Consider the following 15611-nt stretch of genomic DNA (forward strand, 5'->3'; position numbering starts at 1 on the left):
CTCTCGATATACCTGCAATATTCGGCAGGCTTACAGACTGCTACTATTTATTGAATTTTTATGCGTATATGTAGGTAGCTTCTTCGCCGATGGTGGCACTACCTGGTGTGAATTCACAAACTTTTCATAATTTGTGAAATTGCAGCCTATCGTCGATGACAAACTCAGTTGTTGCCTGCCGTGTTCTTTTTTTTTTTCAATTTACATTGGGGTGATTCACCAGTTGATGTGCCTTCGCTCGCGTTTGCATGCTTTGCTTGTGATGCTATGAGCTTCCTGTAATATTAACACGTATCATTGCGCGTGTATTTCTTCCTGTTTCTAGCTTTCATTTTAATCAAATTCTTGCAATGAGTGTTTGACGTTGCGTGCTATTGCATTGCACGAATAGTGATTTCATTACGTTGATGGCCTTTTTTGGCTTTTTTTTTAAATAAGGCTTGTTTTGCGTTTATGTAACCGTTTATACCCAATGCCTTCCTAAAGGTCTGTAAGGTATTCCTTAGTAAATAAAAGAAATACTAGTCTGGACTTGTTGTAACCGACCAACTTATCGTAGGCTAGACATAGGCGTTCCTGCTTTGACGTCCATGCTTCCAGTTAAACGAGTTACATATGGATGGCAAGCGAAGCGAGGGGAGAGGGAGAGAGTAATTTTCTCCCAGCAATATCGCAGGCACGACGGTTACTACTAAGAAGCCACAAGCAAATTTTGGTCTCAGGCTTCCCTCACAGGTTTGTTGACTTGGCACGTTCAGCGCCTGGAAAAGTTAATAAACATGCCGATGAACGATGGTATCATTCTTTCAGCTCCCACCAAACACCTGCCTACTAGCCTATCAACCAGGTTAACGCCTTCAACGTTTTGATCACTAGCATGTGCTAGCAGCTTCAGCGTGTAATCCCAGTTAAGACCGCTCTCCCACAAACGTAAGGTTCCGTAAAAAAGCTAATTCTATTAATACGTGTACTCATTTATACTCTTCTCGGGTGCTGCATTTCACCCTCTAATAACATAAAGTTATCACTCAGCGCAAGACGCGCGTGCATGGTATGGAACTTACTCGAACGCTATCGTTGATTCTAGCTGTTGTGTACGTTATCGCCGAAGCTTGAATAATCCGATTGCATATGCGACACCAGTTGTGTAGTAATTTCTGGAAAGCACGCGGGCTCCAGCGATTACCCCAGAACTTTCGACGAGTCGTGTACAATAGCCTACGCGCTTGACTCGCAGACCAAATTTTCGGTGATCGCTGACTGTGCTCTTATCGGCGAACGCCGACTGTGCTCGCCGTTATGGTTGGGCTCGACTGTTATTAGTTTTCCTGTAGCACAAGTTCGACGAATAAAAAGCTAGTTTCATTATTCACAATTTTGTTACTGCGTACCTCATTATCACTACGACGTGACAGTATTACGCACGCCCCCTAACGACCAACATTTTGAGAAATTGTGTCTATTTTGGCCACTTCCCCCCCACTGACACCACAGATAAACAAATTCTCTGGCGTTATATGTCATCCGTTCCTTGGGCATCGGCAGTTGCACTGGATTCTGGCATTGCTTCCTCCTCCCCCCCCCCCCCTCTCCCCGCTTGACACCCAGCACAGCTCAGGTCGCGAAGACCGGTTGTATTCAATCAGGCCCTATTGAGGATCCGCTTCCTCACTACCGTCCAGGCCGGCGTCCCGAAAAGGGAGCTCATCTTCTCCGGACTCAAGGACGGTGTCTGACAACATAGGACGCAGTAGCAGTTGTAGCAGTCGTGGGACTGTTTCAATATACCCACATTCGTCTTGGGTATCATTCGCTGTTCCTTCCTGCTGCCTCTTTAGTACCAGCCTTCTATCACACGATGTGATAACATTTAACATTTGTGCTTTGCCAGTAAGAGCCAGATTGCATTAATTCATTGCGCAATAATGAAACAGAGGCATGCCCTCAGCATAACTTTCTTCTGCCACAGGGGGTGAAGGACTCGCCGTACAACCTGGTGACACTGAGCCGTCCTTGATTGGGGTTCTCATAAGCACTGTTCTAACCATAACCGCGAATGTCTAATTTTGTTCCACGCGATTTTTTTTTTACTGAAATGTCGTGAGAACTTCTAAGCCGTTGCCACCTTCTCAGTAGTCTACTTGGCAGTGGTGACTTAAACTTCGGATTCTTCTAACCTTAGGCAGCACTCATACAAGAAGTTTCACAAAAAGCAAAACCAAGAAATAAACATTATTTTCCAGCGTTTAAAGCATCTGCAACTTCCTTTCATTAAGTGGCTTTCTATTATTGTCCTTCGGATAAATTTGCTTTATCTGCTCCGACTTCGGGTGCTTACAAAAGATAGTACTCAGTGAACCCGGTTCAGCCTGCTGTGAGTAGTGCTATAGCGTGCTTCTCGACTGTGGGTAGGATTACTCGGATTCTATAGCGTTCGCGCATCTCTTGGGAGTAGCCGTTCTTTAGGGCCCCAAAACTTGGCATTTTGGACATGCAAGTGTAATGCGTCACTGACTTTATCTCAAGCGCAACGCGTTTCAGTCTAAATTACGCTAACGCCGGAATAGACACAATATACGAATTTCAGTAAACAATATCTGTGTATCGCGCTGCTTTTGCTTCTTAACATATTACCGACCTTGCTATTTCGATCTGTAAGTATACCACTTTACGTTAAATAAACACATCAACCTTGATTAATAGAGAGAGAGAGAGAGATGCAAAGGAGAGAAAGGCAGGAAGGTTAACCAGAGTTAAAGCCTCCGGTTTGCTATCCTGCACTAGGGGAAGGGAAAGGGGAAGTAAAGACGGAAAGAATAGCGTGGACAAAAAGAAAGGCGTGAGAAAAAGAGGGGGGGGGGGGACGGGATGGGATGATTATAGTCTTTCTAATAGCTTGATTATTAGATTTACACAATGATAGCGTCGGCCGGCATTTTATATTTGTACTGAGTCTTCTTGTTTGAAAAAGCTTGTGTGTGCTGTATTTCTTGCTGACAAAATGTATTTGAAGTATTCTTTCGGCTAGTCAAGCTGCACAGGTAGCTTTTGTCTGCAGTACTTCCATCTGTATTTGCTGAACATGGTGGCATATAAACTGATTTCATCTCATTTGTGTATCGTGAAGGTTCATTCTAGCCCGACAGACAAACTGATATAGGCTTATTCAAACTAATGAATATGCCTTCAAAGGAAAAGAAAAAAAATACAACAAATAAAGATAACTTCGTATAAAAGTGCATCTGAAAGGACTTTGCAAGAAAGTTCAGGTCTTGCTTCCACACGGTGTGGTTGACGTATACGCCCACTACTTCAGTTGATACGTTGAACAACTTGTGTGTTAGCATACTTGGGGCCTGCGTGAAGCAGCTGTTTTTACGGCGGTGTGGATTTGTTGCCTCGTCAGTAAATCAGTCTCTGAATCGTGACAGTTACGTGAAGCTGCCAAGACTGCAGATCTTGAGGCTTGACGGCAACTAGCTGATGTCGCAAATAATTCGAACACAGTTTGAAAGCGCAATTTATCTTCGACACAATTTACCAAACAGTCAAAAGTCCGACAACCTAATCTCCGTCCTTGATCGGAATGCAGCTGAACTTTATGATGCGCTACAACTTCGATAAGAATGACCAGACAGCTGTGAAGCTTTGGAAGGAAGAATTTGGCAATGAAGAGCATTTGAAGGAAACCAACATAAATGCACTGATCAAGTCAGAAACAGTCAAAAATATAAGATACGTCAAAGATTTGCCGGAACTGTGCCAGATCGTAGAAGTTCACACGAAAGCGTACGAAGTATATTCGTACGCTCCAATGCTGATGCCAATTTAAAACTTTGTACGCCACAAGAACTGTTCTCTGAGTGCCGATTTTATCAGGAAAGAATGCAAGATATACCATGCAGGTCGCTTTGAACAACCTGCCGCAGAAATAAACAACGGGTGTCATGTGTAGAGTCACTTACAGCATTATATGATTTCTTTAAGGTGCGGAAAATTACTGCATTCTTTCGAAAACAGGGAAGAAACGGCTCAAAGAAAATGGGTTGATAGGTTACACCTCGCGAGCAAGACTACTGCTTTTCAGAGCTCCATCGCAAAGTGATGTTGCTTTTGTAATCAAAACAATCACTTCACTGAAGACTGCCGCCGATCAATAACACATGAAGACGAGAAGCAAAAGCTTACGTTCGAGAACATCTGCTTCTTTTGCACGAGACCAAAACACAGTGCGAAAATATGTAAAGCAACCATCGTTGGTGAGGTTTGCAAATCAAGACACGTAACTTCTATCTGCATGACAAAAGTACAGAAATCAGCAAGTTAAACGACGTAAAAGACGAAGGAAACGACAATGTGGCTGCTAGTATTTCATGTAACTTACTATCGCTTTCTAAACCACAAGGATAAAATCGTTATGCTCTTCCATAGATGGCCATAGCACTGATTGAAAGTGTATACAGAAGATAGTACACAAGAATTTTATTCAACTGTGGAAGCCAATGATCATCCATCTGTACCTGTCTGGAAGGAAGAATCGGTTGTAAATTACCAGGCAGAGAGAAGTTCACGGTGGAAGCATTTGCAGGAGGAGAAAATTAAAGTGAAAGGAAAACGAAATTGAACGGCGCTTTCCATGTTACGGCGCTTTCTCATGGATGACGTTGAGGGTTGTTCTTCACGCGCGCCCCCTGGGCAACGCTGGTTTTCTATATGATGTCAGCTTACCGCATTTGTCTTCTAATGCCGTACAAGCATGTTCTTTTCTCAAAGTTACATCCATTCTATTTCATTCAGCCGCTCACAAAGTGATACTTAGCCTGCTTTCAAACTCATTTTAATCCACCAAATTGAGGCTGAAAAAGTTATTACATCAACTGAACACGTTGATATATACTTTTCACGATTATTGGAAGGCTGCTGTTCATTGCTTGGTGACATTAAAAAGAGAAACCTATGGTTATTCATCAGAATGACGAATTGCACGCACTGTGTTCTTTAGCCAACCTGTTTCTCTCCGCACTTTCATAGCCATGCGCAGTTAGTCGTCTTGTGTACCTCTAAAAATATGCCGCAGTTAAGCCTGAGCTTTATAGTATAATTAAATTTTTTTATCGTAAGCATCGCAGTACTCAAGACTGTAGCTGCGAAATGAGAACCAGGATAGAAGAACGAACCTGCTTTCCTTGTAATCGTTTGACCTTAAAGGGACTCTCGCATAATACCCTTCGGAACACAGGGCATTCGACTTACGTCAGAGACGTCAGGTGCTCTGGCCGGCAGCAGACTAAGCGGGAACCGTGATCGGAAGTTCCTTTCTCTGTGCAAAGCCGATTACGGCACCGTGCCATTGCGGCGAGTAATCGCGTTGGCAGAGCTCCGATAATCTTCGTGAGTTATTACGAACCCTAGCCTTCAGGCCATCAGGTCGAACTTCTCCGCCATCACTGTTTGCACAAAGGTTCGCATGACGCTATTGGAGTTTGCGCCACAGCGGTCAAACTTATCGCCTGGTGAACAGTTGCAGTAGCCTTTGCTTTCTGTGGGAACTTGATCGTCTGTACCGCAACCGCTTATCCGCAGAAGTTTGAATGCCTCGTATTAGAAAATGACGTAAGTGCCCGCTTTAGGTGTTCTAGGCAATGCACAATCACGACGGACGCAGTATGGACGTGATAATGAGTGTAGGTCGAACGTGATGAGCCGAGACGATGCTAATGAGCTACTGCGCCATATCTCTGGTTTCCACAAGACTCCGCATCACAAAGCAACCGACCCTTCTCTAAACCGGAGATATGCAGTCCAGAGGTGTCGATAGTCACGAGTGAGTGAGTGAGTGAGTGAGTGAGTGAGTGAGTGAGTGAGTGAGTGAGTGAGTGAGTGAGTGAGTGAGTGAGTGAGTGAGTGAGTGAGTGAGTGAGTGAGTGAGTGAGTGAGTGAGTGAGTGAGTGAGAAAACTTTATTTCGAATCAGAATGATTCGCGTACGGCGAGTTAGTGGGCTTGGGCACCCTCCGAGATTACGGCCAAGAGTTCTTGCCTCTCGGCGGCTTCCTTGGCCCGCTGGACTGCCCAGAGTTGGTCTTCCAGGTCCGAGCTGAGCAGCGCGGCTTGCCATTGCGCGCGGCGGCTGTCGATGGAGGCTGCGCTTGCATTGTCCTGTATTAGTGCCTGGCAATCCCATAGCGTGTGTTGTAGCGTGGCTCTGGTGCCACACACTTTGCATCTATCTGTTGTGTATATGTCTGGATAAATAGCGTGCATTAGTATCGGGCTCTTGTAAGATTTGCTTTGTAGGTGTCGCCACTGTAAATCTTGCGATCTAGTGAGTTGTGGATGGGGTGGTGGATAAGTGCATCTTTGCATCTTGTAATGGTTGGTGATGTCGTTGAACCTGGTCAATCTTGATAGTCACGGGTGGCTGAAATCTTTTAAGAGAACCGAAAGTAGTCCATATATTCTTTGGCGAATGTCTAGAAACATGCGATTGATTTTGTGCAGAAGTGACGACTTTCATTTTGATAGCACTTTTCTTTAATAAATACAAAATTGACGTTTCTTCAGCGATAATGTTTACAGCTGGCTAGCGGCTTAATAGACTCAACAACGCTTCTGCCTTCACAGTTCGATATAACGCAAGCATGCTAGCTTTAAGAGGCGGTCATAGCAACTTTTTATAGTGATGTCTGCAGGAGAAGGCAAATGTGCAGGCAAATTAGGAGAATTGTTTTTCCGCTTTTACACACAGTTCTTTGAAAACAGTTTTTCCGTTTCTAGGCAGCGTCTGTTCTTTCTGATATACTTTCTGAGCAAAGTTAAAGGAAGCTCAAATCATAAAGCAGCTCACTTTTATTTTTAGGCGACATCAACGTACGTGGGGATGGGACGGGCTGGTGGACAGAGAGCAAGAGAGATATGTAATAAACAGGATGGGAAGGGGAGGGAGGTTAACCGGATAAGATACTGGTGGACAGAGCGTATCTCGTGCACGTGAAAGTGACGCTACTTCTTCCCTGATGATCTGACGGAGTCCTGAAGAAGCTCATAAGGAGAGACTACAGGCGGGAACGTCTCATCTTGACTGTGAAGCTCTTCACGCATGATGGTGCGCATCAGAACCCGTAGATCAGGTAGATCAGCTCCAGCGGGAAGATGCGCAATGTCGTAGGGACGCGGTAACCGAATGGAGTAGAAGCCCGTCAAATCGCTGGCATGCAGTGGTGATGTCACTAACTGAAGTGAGATTTTCAACCACCAGGGGCTAATGCGACGTCGCTGATTCCCTTTAAAATGTGTCGAATGCGGTCTGCTTCCGTCATTTTGCTACTGGAACGTCTGCAAAGCGCCAAGACGTCTTCAATGTACGAAGTGTACGACCCGCCTGCTTGTTCGCAGGCGGCCGGCGAGGTTCTTTTTGGCGGTATCAGATCTGCTAGCACTAGTGCTATATTCGGATCTTCTGCGTATATAAATGCGGTCCAATTGACGATTTCCTGTTCGTGGTTGAGGAACCGTGTTTTTGCGAAGTGGGTGAGGTAAAATGCGACGTTTACTAAGTTTTGATGGTCGTCCCACTTATTATAGTCGCTGACTCTGTTGTTGTTGATCCAGTCCTAATTATCATCACCACGGAGTCCTACGAAGACCTGGGGTTCACGCTGACCGCTACTGACACTCCAAAGTGGCTCGCTTGGAATCGCTGGAACTTAAGGCTTAATAGAAGTAGAGCCGCTGGAGTCCAGCATTTCGCTCGTAGGCGGGCGTAACCTGCGGCCTGAGCGCAGCTGCAGAGAGGATGGGAAGCTGGTACAGCACTGGGATCGAGGAAAACCTCCACCACCTTAAAGGACGGGAGCAGACCGAACGCTTTTATTAGGCAATGCCCCAGATAGTACCCGCCGAGAAGAAGACGGTCTGGGTTCATGATGATTACATACAGATGAAACCATGGTAGTGTGTATAAGCGCAACTGGACGAGGACGAAGAAAGAAACAGATACACAGAAGCACTGTGTCTGTGTATCTGTTTCTTTCTTCGTCCTCGTCCAGTCGCGCTTATACACACTACCATGGATTCTAACCAACTAGCCCGCCAACGTGTTTTAACCAATACAGATGAAAACGATGAGGCGCGCTATAAGCGCTCACAATATTTAAATGATCATAACAGCGGCCGTAAGACGTTTGTGTTTTTATATATGTCGCATAGTTCGCTTTTAATATAAAACCTCCCAGCTTATATTTATCTAAGTATACGGTGCCAAATTGAAATTTTAAATTCGAAATGTTATTTACGATGTATAAGAGACACTCTGAATAACCGAATAGAAATGTTAGGCTTTGGTGGATTTGGCAAGTGGCCTCAGCTTAACTCTTGAAGTGGGAAAGAAAAAGAAACTCCAGAGGGCTTCAACCTTTCATGCCTTGAGATTATTCCCAGTAAAGAACTTGCCATAGATTTCTTTTTCCTGACGTGAAGTGCTGCGCTGTGGGTGTCAGTGATCTGCATATTCCATTATTCTCGACAAAGGATATCGCATAAAGCAGAATTTCGATGGCCGAGCAGAGAGGTTTTAATGAAGCATTGACAGTTTACGCAAGGTTAATCTCAATTGCATTGAAACATCTTCGTGACCCTTCTACAGGCTTCTTTACAAAGTTTTAATCCTGAGGCGGATTTCCTGAATTGATCCATGCAAGTGTATGAAAACAAAGCAACGAAGAAACAATGCTAAGCACATTAAAGACAGTTTTATTGAGCTTAGAGGAAGTTTGCAATCCTGAACCATTTGCCATGCCTGCGGAGTTCTTATTTCTTTTCTTCTTCTGTCTATCCCCTGTGCACGTGCCTGATAAACGACCTGCTGTCTGCTGCACAGTTACCTGTGACTGCGCCAAACGTGAAAAACGCAACAGTGTATAGTTAGCGCATAGATTCACGTAGCAGATCCCTCTTTTATTTCTCAAATTCTGCGACAAAATTTTTCGAACGCGGCTGTTAAGTTGCGAATATCTGTACATGCATAATTGTCGCAACAGGTCATAACATTTTAAGCTGACCTCGTTAGTTCTTTTTTGAAGCATTTACAATTGAACTGAAGTGATTACGGTAAATAAAGTGTGTTATCTTCAAAGTATTTTGTTTTTCTAAAGATATATGGGTCGATCTAAGCCATCGTGATATATATATATATATATATATATATATATATATATATATATATATATATATATATATATATATATATATATATACATATATGCCGAGATACGGATTGACCCAGCCACAGGCAGCAGCAGTCGCCGCTCCAAAGCCGAGAAGGTGAGCAAAGGAAGCGCCACTTTAAAATTACGCACCTCCTAATTCTCAGCCGTAACCCTGTTCGTTGTACTTGCACGTTAACTGGATCATTCAAGGCACTATGGCGTATAATGAACATGCAGAAAACGTACTTACTTATGTGTTTTCTACATGTTCTTATTCCTGCTTTCAGTGCAAGTTTCAGCAAAAGCTGACATAATAAAAGGAAAGCAGCTGACGCATGAACATGCAAGAAACATGGTGTGGCGTAACAAGACGTCGCTCCACTTGGTGCCTGTAAAGCCAGCGCATCGACACCGCCCCCATGCGTAAGCATGAAAAGTATGTCACCTGCTGACGGTTCTTCATATTCAAATAACATATCTGACGGGGTCTGGCGGGATAAAGGTGTGGTTCGGCAGCGTTGTAATTTGGAAAGCCTGTGATTTCCCGTCTCGCTTCATCCAGCTCCTATTTCATTCCCATCACTTCGCGTTGCGTTTACTATTCCTTCTTTCGTTTACTCCATAGCATTCACTTTTATCGCGTTTCTTTACTCAGACATTCTAAGATTACAGACTCTGCGGAAATTTTCCTTTCTTCACGAGACATTGGAATCCGCTTCGCCCGGTTCTGACCATTGAGTATGTGCGGTGAACGATTTCACTGAAAGAATCAAATAAATGAAGACAGAAGATAACAAACAGGTACAATTAAAGAGAGCCAAACAAGCACGAAGAAAAAAGGAGTTATAAACAAGACAGAAAATGATATTGATTTTTGGCACGTGCTACTTGCGAGCAAAGGAGGAAGGAGGAATCGCCCGTGAACAAACAAAAAAAAAGAAGAATTTATAGTGGCAGAAGGTAAAACAAGCGATCTCGGAGAAAGAAATTGGCGGGCAGTAAAAGGCAACAGTCAAAGTGGCCACGTGGTGAAAAGAACACGAAGAGTCGAAGGGAAGCCGGGAAATTCGAGAGCTAATGTTCCAGTGAAGAAAAAAAAAGGTAACAGCAAGAGAAAACCTGCCTGATTCCATAGATTAGACACTACGGGATGCGTGTGGTTGAAAGGGCGTTCCAGGTCTGCGGCCACCACCGCGAGCGGCGCTGGCTAACACTCCCATGGGTCATGTTGCAGACGAACAACCAAGAAAGCGGGCGACAGGACGGTTGCCGCGATAGCACAATTGATGGCGCACCGCACGCGTAATGCGGAAGATGTAGGCTCGCTCCCTATACCGGCGAAAACATACATTTTCGTCTAGTTTCGTTTCCCTTTACCTGACAATTTCTAGGATTAAAATAATCCATAGCACTTAATTTCAGCTATGCTTTCTTTCGCTCTATTTTCTCTACTTTGAATGGATGTGTGTGCGTTTATGTATGTGTACGTGTACGCTTGGGTACGCGTACGTGTGGGGGTTTGTGTGATTACAGCGCGGTCTCAAATATCCATTAGCCGGAGAGACAGAACAACGAGAAAAAGAAAAAAAGAAATCGAGAATGCAGCGCACTCAATACGCCTGCAGAAAATCGGCTTTTTATTCACAACGTGCAACGCAAACGGAAACAGAGTTGGCGGGATACGCCGGCGCATACGCATCGATTAACTGCAGAGCTTTTCGTCAATAAATTAGAGACAAGTCTCTTTCCTATGTCAGCTTAGCGCTTTTGGTTCTCTGTGCCTTTTCGAGCTCTCCGCAACAGCCCTGGCCTCAATGCCAAGCGGGCAATTACAATTTCCCCGTTAAACCACCAACCGCAAATTATTGTTGCCATGACGACATCACAGAACATTTGTTTACCCGTGGCGAGCCAGCGCGCGCTCACCGGGCAAGCTTAAGCAATGCAGACTCAGTTGTAGCTGGATTCAGCTGCCGTTTGCTTTTACTGCAATTGTTTGACTATCGGCGTCATATTTTCTACTATGACTCTACCTTTGATTGGACGGAGAGAATAAGCAGTAAGGATAAAAGAGTGACAGAGGAAAAGGATGTCACGAAAGAGCGAATCAGAAGTACTTTGGTGTCATTAATGGCTCATGCAATTCATGTCCCTGCCCTATATATGACCGAATAGCGAATCATTATAAATTACTCTTGCGTTCTCGCAGACTTACTTATGAATGATTGCTCAAAGCATACACTGTTGTTGCGCGTTGAATGTTGATGCATGGATGGGAAGAAGTAGCATCGATGTGCTTTAAAGGGTTGCCAGTGACAGGGCTCTTTGTCTTTAAACATTGGTGAACACGCGGAAGTACGAATATTGCCTCTGGGTCACAGCTGAATCACCGCCGTTCTGCTATTTTGTAAGTAGCAGCGTGCACTGTGAGTGTACTAAACGTTACGAGTAATCGTTGGGTTATCACTGAGAAATTAAACGTGTTTCCTGGTAAGAGTCAATGCGCAAAAAGAAGGCAGCAAAGCAAAATAGACTCTGTAGCTACACAACTTACCTATTGACCTGGGCTTGTCTGTGCATATGGATTTTATGGCAATCAGCAAGGCGAGTTTATTTATTTGTTTTTCTTTATTTCTACACTGCTCATTGCGCATAAACTATTTATCATTGCTCCTCAATTTCATTTTTTTTCACGCAGGTTATCTATCAAAATACAAACCGTCCCATGAGAGGACTACACTTTTTTTTAATTTTTTGGGGGGGGGGGGCAATAAAATTCAATACATTCAATGCCGTAGGTTCATACGCCATGCTACGTGGGAAAAAAAAGATATTTTGATTTGCGTGTAGTGCGATGACGATGTGACATTCAGAAGATTGACAGTTGTACCCGAAAGCCTATGGGAAAATTGGCAGTCGCTTAGCTCGGCTATGCCAGGATATACGTAGCGAAAACTAAGGCATAGCATGGTTAGCCTTGGTTAATATTGATTTCAAGTCCAGGTTAGTCTGGTTGCCTAGCTATGTTGCGGAGTTTAGCCAGTCGTTCGGCGCGCTGTTCATCTGTTCCTGGGCGATTCGTTTCCTCTTCATCTCGTTCCGATGTCGATTCCAGGCCTCCTCCTGCTTATCAGAATTGTCGCCGTCCATACCGCCGCCTCAACTGTGGTTGCGGCGCACGCGAGCTCTCCTTTTCAATCCTCCGACATGTTATCAAACATGCGACGCAGCTGGCGAAGCGAGCAGATGCGAGCGCAACTTCGAGGAACGCGGTGTGACGTCATACCAAACGGTGGTCAGAAAGGCGCGGCGCTGCGCAGCGGCGGAACCACAGTGTGTCAGTGCTACTAGTGGCGCATGCGCAGTAGCGACTAGGGAGCGAGAGAGAGAGAAAGATCTGCGGTGAGGCGCGCGTTGTGATGTCATGTGCCTCCTCGGAGCACCGCCACAGCGAAATCGCAAATTCGCGGCCAGTAAAGCTTTTGCTTTAAAAGCTTTAACGCTGGCGAGGCGATACCGCCACCCTGCGCCGCTATGACGAGGAACGCCGCCAGTGACGTTGCAGGCATCGCTCGTCGACGGTGCACGAGATGAGACCGACGGGAAACCATCGGTGTTGGTAAGCACTCGCCGAAAACGATGACAAAGATTTATCTCGGCGTTTACAGTTGGACTTGAAAAAGGGGGTACCAGCGAAACGCAAAGGGACGCGCACACAAGCAAAAGGCGTTAAACATGGACAGACGCTGGACTTTCAACTGCACTTTATTGGAATTCACGTTTACGGTTGGTTCCGTTCGAGACAGTGTTTGTATCACGGTGTGGTACAGCGCACAGCTCGTCAACAGTAACGCTGATGCGCGTGCGCACACAGCCAGCAGCGGAAGCCAGAACGATGCATTGGCTCCGGCAGAGCCGATTGAGGAGACCGTAACCCACTTGAATTCGTCGCTTTATTTTTTTTTGCAGTAAAATACACACTGAGCATGTCTGGAGTCCTTCAATCATACCCTCCATGCAAGTGCGGGCCGCCCATGCTCTGTGGGTAGCAGGCTAGCACGACTGCGCCGATGACGGCGGTGCAAATGCCCCTCTATCATTCGAACACAAGAAATTGTGACAGTCAACGCGCATAAAGTTTACAAGTACTGGTCAACAATTCATTAAGATTTTGCGCGCCACTGCACGTGTCTCAAACGTCTATGGCGTTGCGATGCTGAGCACGACGTCGGCTGCTTCGATTCCACGCCGCGATGACCGTATTGGCATCGGCGTGGAAGGCAAAGACGCCTGCATCCTGCTTTAGGTGCGCGTTGAGTCCGCAGGTGGAAAAAAAAAATAATCCAGAGCCATCCACAACGGCATTCTTTTTATTGAGTGAAGTTACAATGTCAGTGAAATTACATCACCTGTGGTGAGTGGGATATTGCTAAGCTTCCGGGTTTAATAATCACGAGTAACTTCTCTTTTCCATTCTTGCTTTTTATGCCACACCTTAACAACGATTCCAGCCAACTAATCCAACGCCATACTTCGCAGAACGCGTCAATTTCTAGTTATCGAGAAAATCAGTACACGGAAAAGCAGTTCTTCTAGCGTACTAGATCTACAGATGCAGTAGGCTACGCAAATTTTAGTGCGTATCACGAAAAACTGCAGCGCGTGTCCACTAGTTTTACAGCGCACGCTGCAAAACTTTAGCGTTTGATAAAAGATTTGGCTCGAGTGAGCACCGCGAACGTTTTACATCTAAAAAAAAGAAGACATAAATGCGTACGTATGTAAAAAACAGTTATTATAATATCGAGTTAGCTTCTAAATAATAACCCGCCGTGGTTGCTCAGTGGCTATGGTGTTGGGCTGCTGAGCACGAGGTCGCGGGATCGAATCCCGGCCACGACGGCCGGATTTCGATGAGGGCGAAATGAGAAAACACCCGTGTGCTTAGATTTAGGTGCACGTTAAAGAACCCCAGGTGGTCGAAATTTGCGGAGTCCCTCACTACGGCGTGCCTCATAATGAGAAAGTGGTTTTGGCACGTAAAACCCTATAGTTTTTCTTTTCTAAATAATGCTTGTAGTTTGCAAGTGAAGTTTAATTTCTGCGATCATCCTTTATGCAGTTCTTGATTATTCATTCGTACTGGGTATGGCCGTATGAGTCATGGTTTGAAAACCTGACGACACCACGCCTTGCGTTCTAAAACTATATATACACTCAACGCCACGTTAAATCAGACCAGCCACATGGGGTGCGGGCGAGCCCCAAGTACGCCGATAAGACAACTATAAACAAAGGCTTGCATCACTTAGGCTTGCTGCTTCAGGATACATCTGAGAATCGCTTTCTGCGAAACATGCAATGATAATAGGTGCGCTGAAATTCGATGCATGTTCCAGGATTTTCTGCAATCGGCCGCACAATTCTTCCTGCTCTGATTTTCCGTGATTATCACGTGACTGTGTCAGACTATAATGCCAGATTCCTTCCTCCCTCAAGCCTTTTCTCTCTTATTTCTTAATTTCTTCCATACTTTCTTTTCTAAGACGCACCTATGCTTACCCTTCAGCTGGAAAGCTAACCGCACATCATTGGCTTAGTCAAAAATGCGTAAATACCTCTCGTTCTCTCTCTCTTAACACCTCCAACAGCAACTTTACAACAAAAAAATTGTTTCACTACCAAAGTGAAAACTAGAGCGTCTCCGAGCAAACATGCACCAGCTGGCATTCATGTGAGCGGGCTGAGTCGTACGAATATTCGCTGCCCGTAAATCACTTACCGAAGCAGTGGATACGTGAGACTCACAGCAAGGGAGAGGGCGATTTATGAAGACAATAGCGGGGGACGGCGCCCATAAACGTCACGATGACAAATGCTCGCCGCGCATCCCTGTGCGTCCACGTGACGACGCGGCCCCGCCATCAATCATGGTTCCTCGCTGGCGCAGCAAGTCTGACAGCGCACACTGGCGAGAATGCCGACGCGCCGTATTTTTCTGCCGTCGCTTTTGCTTGCTCGCCTGCGGAGAAAAAGAGTAAGCAGACAGGGCTGCGTTCGCGTTTCTTCTTCATAGGCATATATATATATATATATATATATATATATATATATATATATATATATATATATATATATATATATGTAGCTTTTATGATAGTGCTGAGCGGCTAAGAAAGAGGTTGTGTACGCGTCAACAGAATTGCGTATACATAGCCAATCAATGAGTGAGTGAGTGAGTGAGTGAGTGAGTGAGTGAGTGAGTGAGTGAGTGAGTGAGTGAGTGAGTGAGTGAGTGAGTGAGTGAGTGGGCGAGCGAGCGAGCGCGCCATCGAGTTGGGTGCGAAATCCTTGATTCACCATGCAAAGTGACGCCAAAATTGCTCCACCCCTAAGTGCCCCTCGA

At 45.1% G+C, this 15611-nt stretch overlaps 1 long non-coding RNA gene across 1 annotated transcript in view; it reads right to left on the reverse strand.

Moving 5' to 3' along the window:
* LOC129386158 (uncharacterized) overlaps window positions 1–15218 on the reverse strand; it is a 72721-nt gene extending 57503 nt beyond the window's left edge. Inside the window, exon 1 of the long non-coding RNA XR_008613618.1 lies at window positions 14988–15218. This is a non-coding gene — a long non-coding RNA (uncharacterized lncRNA). The remainder of the gene's footprint in view (window positions 1–14987) is intronic.
* Between the last annotated feature and the right edge of the window lie 393 nt (window positions 15219–15611).

The sequence above is a fragment of the Dermacentor andersoni genome, chromosome 4 (genome assembly GCF_023375885.2).
Source record: "Dermacentor andersoni chromosome 4, qqDerAnde1_hic_scaffold, whole genome shotgun sequence".
NCBI classification, from domain to species: Eukaryota; Metazoa; Arthropoda; class Arachnida; order Ixodida; family Ixodidae; genus Dermacentor; species Dermacentor andersoni.